The sequence below is a fragment of the Anolis carolinensis genome, chromosome 4 (assembly GCF_035594765.1).
Source record: "Anolis carolinensis isolate JA03-04 chromosome 4, rAnoCar3.1.pri, whole genome shotgun sequence".
NCBI lineage: Eukaryota > Metazoa > Chordata > Lepidosauria > Squamata > Dactyloidae > Anolis > Anolis carolinensis.
Genome location: NC_085844.1, coordinates 58,553,342 through 58,561,768, shown reverse-complemented (window position 1 = coordinate 58,561,768; position 8,427 = coordinate 58,553,342). Strand labels below are relative to the sequence as shown.

The 8,427-nt window shown below is 36.8% G+C and overlaps 1 long non-coding RNA gene across 1 annotated transcript; it reads left to right on the top strand.

Annotated features, from left to right (window-relative positions):
* The first annotated feature begins 2,039 nt into the window (after positions 1-2,039).
* Positions 2,040-7,433, top strand: LOC134298902 (uncharacterized). The gene is made up of 3 exons (XR_010006021.1): positions 2,040-3,358; positions 5,963-6,038; positions 7,416-7,433. It is a non-coding gene; the product is annotated as an uncharacterized LOC134298902 (long non-coding RNA).
* The last annotated feature ends 994 nt before the right edge of the window (positions 7,434-8,427 follow it).

Below are 8,427 nucleotides of genomic sequence, written 5' to 3'. Positions count from 1 at the left end.
ATCGTTTACATCAAATACATTATGACATTATGAAAAGATGCTGGTTGCTTGAGGGCAACCAAATCAACTACTGTGAAAATTAATGTGTACGTTGATCTTATGTATAAGTCAAGGACAGGTTTGAGTGTGAAAACTATGGATCTGAAATGCTGAGGGTCATTCTGCAGAGATGGAAAAGCACCAATGCCAGCTGCCCATGACAACTGCCATCACTTCCCCATCGAGTGCCTTCCACCACTTTGGCTCCTTTAAAAAAAGAATTAAAGTTATAATAATCATGAGCCATGGATAAGCTGACCCAGGTTTTGTTGGGTACAATTTTGAGTTATACATGAGTATAGAAGGTAAACCATTTCATACCATGACAGCCAATTTTGCTCCATTCTAAGCCTCACTTTTGATCTTCTTTTTCCTTCTTTGATTGTTATTTCTTTTGTTGCTGTTATCGGGGTTCCAGAAAGTTTGCTTTCTCTGCCTAAAAACAGAGCCATGTGATTCATTTCCTTCAGTCCTTTTACTTCTTCTCCTGAGACAGCAGGACTTTCTGTTTCAGTGAATATGGCTGACGGGACACCCACGTTAATGAATCTTAATGACCTGATTTGCTAATTTTATTTTCTGTTTTCTGCATTAATTGGTGAGTGTAGTGAGTTAGAGGATATAACCAGAAAAATTACTGCATTAATAACTGAACGAGTTAATTAGCTAGCTTATTTCAGTCTCTTGGAGATCGGTGGGCATTTTTTGAATTATGAAGATCTACAAACCGCCTGTGTTTTGCTTTGATTCTTTCCCTCTACAGGTGGCCGACTTCATATGGCATTTCCGAAATTCTCTTTAATTATGAACTTTCTAAAGTTCTGCTCTTTTTTTACTTATACTCTTAATAGGTGCAAGCATGTTTTTCATCTATTTTAGGTTTAAAGACAAAACATTATATCAGTGATACAAACTGAAGTGGAAGGATATTTTGCAAAGCATTTCCTTTGTAATTTGATGTGCAATGTTTTCAAATGCAGTTAATTCTGTAAGAAGCAATATTTCCTCAGTATTCTTTATACAGTTAACATTATTAGGGCAAGACTATTGTAAATAATGGATATGTCATAACTCTCTGTGTCCAAGAATATGCTCAGCTCTACTCATCTCTGGAAATAATGGTACACCTTTTAAAATGAAATATTTCTGCTAGAAGAATACAGTATATATAACATCACTTCTGTAACAATCAATGTATTTTCCTTTTTCAAGTAAACATAATTTAGCTACAACTTTAGGAGCCCCAGGTGGCACAATGGGTTAAACCACTGAGCTGCTGACTTTGGTGACTGAAAGGTTGGCGATCAAATCTGGGGAGTGAAGTGAGCTCCCACTATTAGCCCCAGCTTCTGCCAACCTAGCAGTTCGAAAACATGCAAATGTGAGTAGATCAATAGGTACTGCTTCTGCGAGAAGGTAACGGTGCAGTCATACTGGCCAGATGACCTAGGAGGTGTCTATAGACAATGCCGGCTCTTCGGCTTAGAAATGGAGATAAGCATAAACCCCCAGAATTGAACACGACTAGACTTGATGTCAGAGGAAACTTTTACCTTTACTTTAGCATAAACCAATTGTGGCCTGATTTTCATGTTGTCCACTTTCTTTGTAATTGCTCAAAGAAATTCCACCAGAATCTTAGGAAGAATCTCCTGACGGCAAGAGATGTTCAGCTGTGGAATATGTGCCTCAGAGTGTGGTGGAGTCTCCTTCTTGAGAGGCCTTTAAACAGAAACCAGTCAACCATTTCTAGGGAATGCTTTGGTTGTGCTCTGCTGCAAGACAAGCAGTTGGACTGGATAGTCCTTGTGATCTCTTTTAGTTCTATGATTCTACAAAGCCTGCTGAAGTTTCTTAACTGGGAGATTTCAGATATCAAGCTGATACTCCAAGCTAAGTACAAATGCTCTGAATCTGAAACAAAAGAAGAGAACCAGGTCTACTCCAAGCCATTCAATTGTACTTCAGCACTAGAATCAAATCAACGTTCTCCACTGTATCTGAGAGTACATGTATCACAAAGGGGAAGAGAGACCACGGACACGGACAACTATAATTAAGGCAGGGCAGGCCTCTTCACACACCTATAGGATCCCACCTCTGCCTACAATATGATAGCAGGATGATGATAGATATTGGTTAGGGTAAAGTGAATCCTGCTTGTCTTTTAAACTTTAAACTTAAGCTGCCACCAACCTAATAGGTTTTAGGAATTTTCCAAGGTATTTGAGGTAAACTGCTCCCACTCCTGCCAACACTGGCTGGCTCCCAAACAATTGTTTATTAAGAGTTTTTTTTTGTAGTAACTGGATGTTACTAATGTTGGAACTACAGTAGAGTCTCACTTATCCAACACTCGCTCATCCAACATTCTGGATTATCCAACGCAGTTTTGTAGTCAATGTGTTCAATATATCGTGAGATTTTGGTGCTAAATTCATAAATACAGTAATTACTACATAGCATTACTGCGTATTGAACTACTTTTTCTGCCAAATTTGTTGTCTAACATGATGTTTTGGTGTTTCATTTGTAAAATCATAACCTAATTTGATGTTTAATAGGCTTTTCCTTAATGCCTCCTTATTATCCAACATATTTGCTTATCCAACATTCTGTCAGCCCGTTTATGTTGGATAAGTGAGACTCGACTGTATCACAAAGGCTTGACGATGGAATGAGGCGCTGTAGAGACCTTTTGATAGTTAAATAGAATAAGATTTGTTTATTTTAAAACAGACAACTAACTACTCCTGAGAAGTACAAAAAAGCGTGATTTGTTACAAAAGCACTTCAAGCTTGAATTGGTTGCTTGTTCAGGTCTCTTCACATTGTTATAGACAGATCTAAACAAACCGTTCTAACTGTTATTAACAAAACCCTCGCTCTGCTTCAGAGAATAATGACGAATTTGACTAATCTATCTAGTTAGCCCCTGGGTTCTTAACTAACTCTACCTTAGAGTTCTTCCTGTTAACGTACCCGGCCTGGAAAGTCAACCTCTTGTATTAACTCTCACAAGAAATCAAACTGCTGTCTGACCTTTTCATGTCAATGCACAGCACTCCACTCTCTCCCTGTGAACCCAGTTTTTTAAACCCTACATCTTTACATACCAGTTCTCTCAGACCTCTCCACTTCCCACCTTCTCCTCTTCTTTTCCTCTGGGCCCCTCCCCACTCCTCTGGCCAATCCTAGGAGTCTCCTCACTCCTCCCCTTTTCCAACCTTCCTCACTCAAGATGGCTGCCTTGCTGGCATTCTCTCCCAACATGGAAGCCTTCCATACTGTTATCCAGGCTCCCTTTCCGGCCTACCAGGTAAGATTCATTCCAACATGCAATCCTGTTCATCAATATCTAGCTGATGTTCCCTAGCATTTGCTGTCTGAAGTAATCAGCTTATAGTTTTACCAAACTGGAGAGGCCAAAAGATCTATAATTTTTTTTATAAAGGATATAGGTTTGCATACAAATGTAGATTCCAATTTATACATTGAAAAAAAAATTGGGAGGAGGGGATGGAGGTCTTTCAAAAATGCAACTTTCAAAAGATTTCTTAAATGCTTGCGGGCAACTTTGACTGCAGGCAATTTAAGACCTTCTTCTGCCAGCAAGCATTTGTGGAAGGATAGGCTTTACATAGATTGTGAGTAGGATTGGGGGGGGATGAGTTTTAAAGGCTATTTTAAGTCTATTTATTATATTTTATTTTAATCTGTACGGCGCTGTATTATATAATTGTTTTTAATGTTTGTATTGCACTTTTTAAACTTGACGAAAGTTTGGGATTGTTAGCTGCCTTGAGTCTCCAAGGGGAGAAAGGTGGGGTATAAATAAAGATAATAATAATAATAATCCAGCATATATATCTCGTTTGCTGTGTCATACGCTATCTTCATGTCAATCATCATCATCATCATCATCATCATCATCACCATCATCATCATCATATAAAATGGTACTTAACGTTCAGATAATTCTTTCAAACCATGCATCTAAAAGTCCCACGTAGGCTTGTCTGTACTAACCAAAAATCCATACTCATCACCTATATCCTGCTGGTAGTCTTCCTGATGCATAGTGGCTTCTGGTGAGTACTTCAATATTTTTTTAACAATGGCCATGTTCAAGTTTTTTTTTAACAATGGCCATACTTCAGAGTTTGCTTGAAACTATAGAGTACCCTGGAGCTTTGAAGCAGTGTAGACTGCTAGGTCAGGTCAGATTCAGTCCAATCTGCTATCCAGCGGACAGTATCAGTGCAGAGAAATGGATCTTGCCCATCTCACCACTGTTGCCTCTCCACAATGGCTATGGAGGCTCCTTCCAGGTGCTTGGCTCTCTTCCATCACCTCTGTGATGTAAGAACAAAGAGTGACCCCATCCTTGTTGCTAGTCTTGTAGGCATCCTTGTCCTGATTGCAGAAGTGACAGAAGCAGCCTGGCACTTGGATTCATCTCTGTGGTTGGCTAGGAGCAGCAGCAACTACATGGCAGTGGTGATAGTCCAGTGGAGCAGGGCTATCTGGACAACGGCCTTGGATCTGGGGTAGATTTACACTAGGCTAGTCTGCCCAGTGTAGATTAGTCCAACGAATACTTAACCATTGGCACTTGAGCTACAAAAATAAGTGCAACTGTTATTGTATGTTATGTGTGAGTACATGAGGAATAAGAAAGAGAAAACTCAAAGGAAAAACATACTATGTATACTTTTTAAACCTGAAGCAAAATAAGAAACTGCTTCATGCTAGGCATGTGATAAAAAAGGAGTAAGGGGAGAAAGAAATGATCTGAATTTTATTTACAGTAGAGTCTCACTTATGCAACCTTCACTTATCCAACATTCTGTATTATCCAATGCAATCTACCTTTTAGTAGTCAGTGTTTTTGTAGTCAATGATTTCAATACATTGCAATGTTTTGGTGCTAAATTTGTAAATACAGTAATTACTAACGTTACCATCTATTGAACTGCTTTTTCTGTCAATTTGTTGTAAAACATGATGTTTTGGTGCTAAATTTGTAAATACAGTAATTACTAACGTTACCATCTATTGAACTGCTTTTTCTGTCAATTTGTTGTAAAACATGATGTTTTGGTGCTTAATTTGTAAAATCATAACGTAATTTGATGTTTAATAGGCTTTTCCTTAATCCCTCCTTATTATCCAACATTTTCGCTTATCCAACATTCTGCTTATGTTTATGTTGGATAAGTGAGACTCTACTGTATTTAAAAAGTTTGAAAACTGAGGCGATTGACTGAAATATAGACAGACAAGCAATTGAAGACCTTGCAGTAATAAATCTCAGTTGGCAGCACACAAGACAGATAGCTTCACTTAAGAACATGTATACATAGTTGCTAAGAGTGGTGGTCCTGGTGCAATGAAAAATGTAATTTCAGTAGCGGAACAGTTTTTTAATGAGCTGACAAACAGGTGCGAAGGCCTAACTGTGATAAAAGTAAGGGCAGCCAAAGTTTAATGGAACAGTCCTGAGAATTGACAGATATCAGATGTGTGGGTGAGTAGAATGGATTACATGGAAAGTAAAATGTATTTTTCTTTAATTACTTTTATTATGTTTACCTCAAAATACTTTTGAGTCATAATCACCCTGTATGATATCTGCACTCAATGTTTCATAGTATTCACATTTATAACTTGTAAGTAACTGGTTATTTAATGTCTTAGCTATTAATTGCATGTATGCAAGACATAGTGAGTATCCCTTATGGCATACTTTGGAATTTAGATTTTGTAATATCTTTGTTTGCATATGTACATAATGAAATATCTTAGAGATGGGACCCAAGTCTGAACATGAAATTCATGTATGTTTCTTATATACTTTATACATATAGCCTGAAAATAATTTAATACAATATTTTAAGTATTTTATATGTTTTTTATGCAGTGAACCATCCCAAAAGTCATCCATGTGGACCATTTCAGATTTTGGTGTATTTTGCATCTTGGAATTTTGGATAAAGGTTGGTCAATGTATACTTTAAATTATTTTCTTTCCTTTTGTACATATTGGGTGTTTTTAATTCATTAAAATCATAACTCTCTTTATCATATCAATTTACTCCAGTATACTTACATTTTAGATGTTTAATTTTATATATAATTTTGAATAATAAACCTTGTGTTTTCATGCGTCATCTGATATTTATTGCTTCTGTTTATATTAAAAATCTAAAAACAGTTTAGATGGCATAGTCACTGTTAAAAGACAGACATGTTTCCGACTTCCATTCAGGCACCAGTTCATGATGTATAAAACAATCCTTAAGAATGAAGAATACCAAAAATTATTCTTATTCTTACTGATACACATCATCTTTTCAGTTTCATACTAAAGGTAGGATGCCACATTTTACTGTAAGAGTGTTCCAATTCATTAGAGAAACGTGTTTGTCCTTTGTGTTTATAATCTAATTTATCTCTTAGTCCAAATAATTAAATCCATTGTGAAATAAGTATGTGTTTTTCTCTAGATCCAATAAATAATTCTTATTCTGTTTTTAAAAAATATCCCTAGATGTACCTGTTCGGTATTAAGTCTTATAGAGTTTATTGAGACTTAGGTTTTAGTGAACAGACATTGGGTGGGGTACATAATCACTACAGAAATACTACCTCAATATTCAGTAGATACATCAAGTGCTGTTTTCTTTGCTTGTGTAGTTTTTCTTTGTATTTCAGTTCATTGCAGTTTATTTGCAGTGCAAGATTCTAGCCTTGGTTTGTAAACATCTGAATATTCTGATCATACTGCGGCTAGTACAGGAGGATTTCAGGAGTTGATTAGTTTTAATAGATGAAATTCTTTCAAAATGTGATTACTCTTTTTAAAAAATCCATACCTTTCTACAATAATTTTATTTTAACTCATATCTGTCTCTTGTCCTATCATTTATATTTACTTTCATTACTATAACTAAAATGTTGCTATCATTTCTTTTAGTTGGATTACTAAATACAGTAATATTAAATAACTTTATCACTATAAGTGTTCACAAAGATTTCAATATCTATTTAAATTATCTCAAATATTATGGAATATTGTTTTTATTATCTGATATTAATTATATAGTGAAGAAAGGTTTTGAAGAGAACAACACCTGCCAGAACTCTAGTCTCCTCCACTCCTTATACAAACAAGTATTTAGAAGCCTATAAAACTGTTATGCAATGCAAGGAGCACATTCTTTGATAACATCTTAAGGTGGTCTCATTCAGCTCAGCTGTACCAAATACTTTTGGGCAAGTCATACTCTCTCAGTCTCAGATGAAGGTACTGTACTGGCAAGCCACCTTTGAACAAAGCTTGCCAAGAAAAACCTATCACAAATTTTCCTTAGGGTTGCTGTAGGTTGGAATACACACAATAATAACTTGCAGCTGTTGAAAGAGATCTCTGTTCTACTCAATGGATCTCAGGATGTTGTGGAATTACCTGCTCAAGAACTTTGGTAATTATTTAATATTTCAAATCTGTTTTGAACCAAAGCTAAATTTTAAAGGGATATGTAAATGTTTGTTACTGCAAATTCTCTGTACTAATTACATTCTAATGACCGATTTTCAGCATGAATTACATTACTCCTTGTTGTTCTTGCTCTCCTTATGAGAGGGGCCCCAACCCACCAACAGTGGTTTCATTCAGGTACATTAGAGGGTGGATAGCAGGACTATCAATGCTTGTTTCCTAATGAAATCTGTATTAGTCTGTATTCACACTCTGCCACAAAAAAAAAAAAGGCTCCACCTTTATTCTTGGCTTCGGCTTTTTCTCCTACCTTGCTGTTTATAAAAGGAGAAACTTCTCAGATGGTTCTTGAACTGCACCAGACTTCAATTAGAGTTTCTGTGGAAGTGGGGTGTGTTTTTTTTGGCCTCCTCTTTAGGTCCTCCTCATGACTTCCTCACTTTAGTTGGATGTCTATCCTTCCTCAGTCTTCTTATTCCTCAGAGATTCAAGAATACACACACACACACACACACCAGCTCCAGCGCGCATATATGCTGGAGGTGGGGTTTTGCAGTCCTGACACTGCCCTAGCAAGTTTAAGGCACAGTTAATGGAAATGTTCAGGTCAGGGTCCATGGTTGAGAGAACAGCCAAGGGCTATAATCAAATCAAGTGGTCAAGGATTTAGGAAGCTGGCATCCTAAAGAGATCCTTTACTTAAATATATCTTATGTGTGGATTTTACTGAAGGGCTTGATTAATTAAAGCACCGCAATAAGGGAGGTCCACATTGGCACAGGTGCAATAGTGAGAATTTTGAGAGATCAGGCAACAGAACACTGAATATATCGAGAGGCTCAAATCATGAGTGCTCCCACTAAAGGAATACTAACAGTACTAAT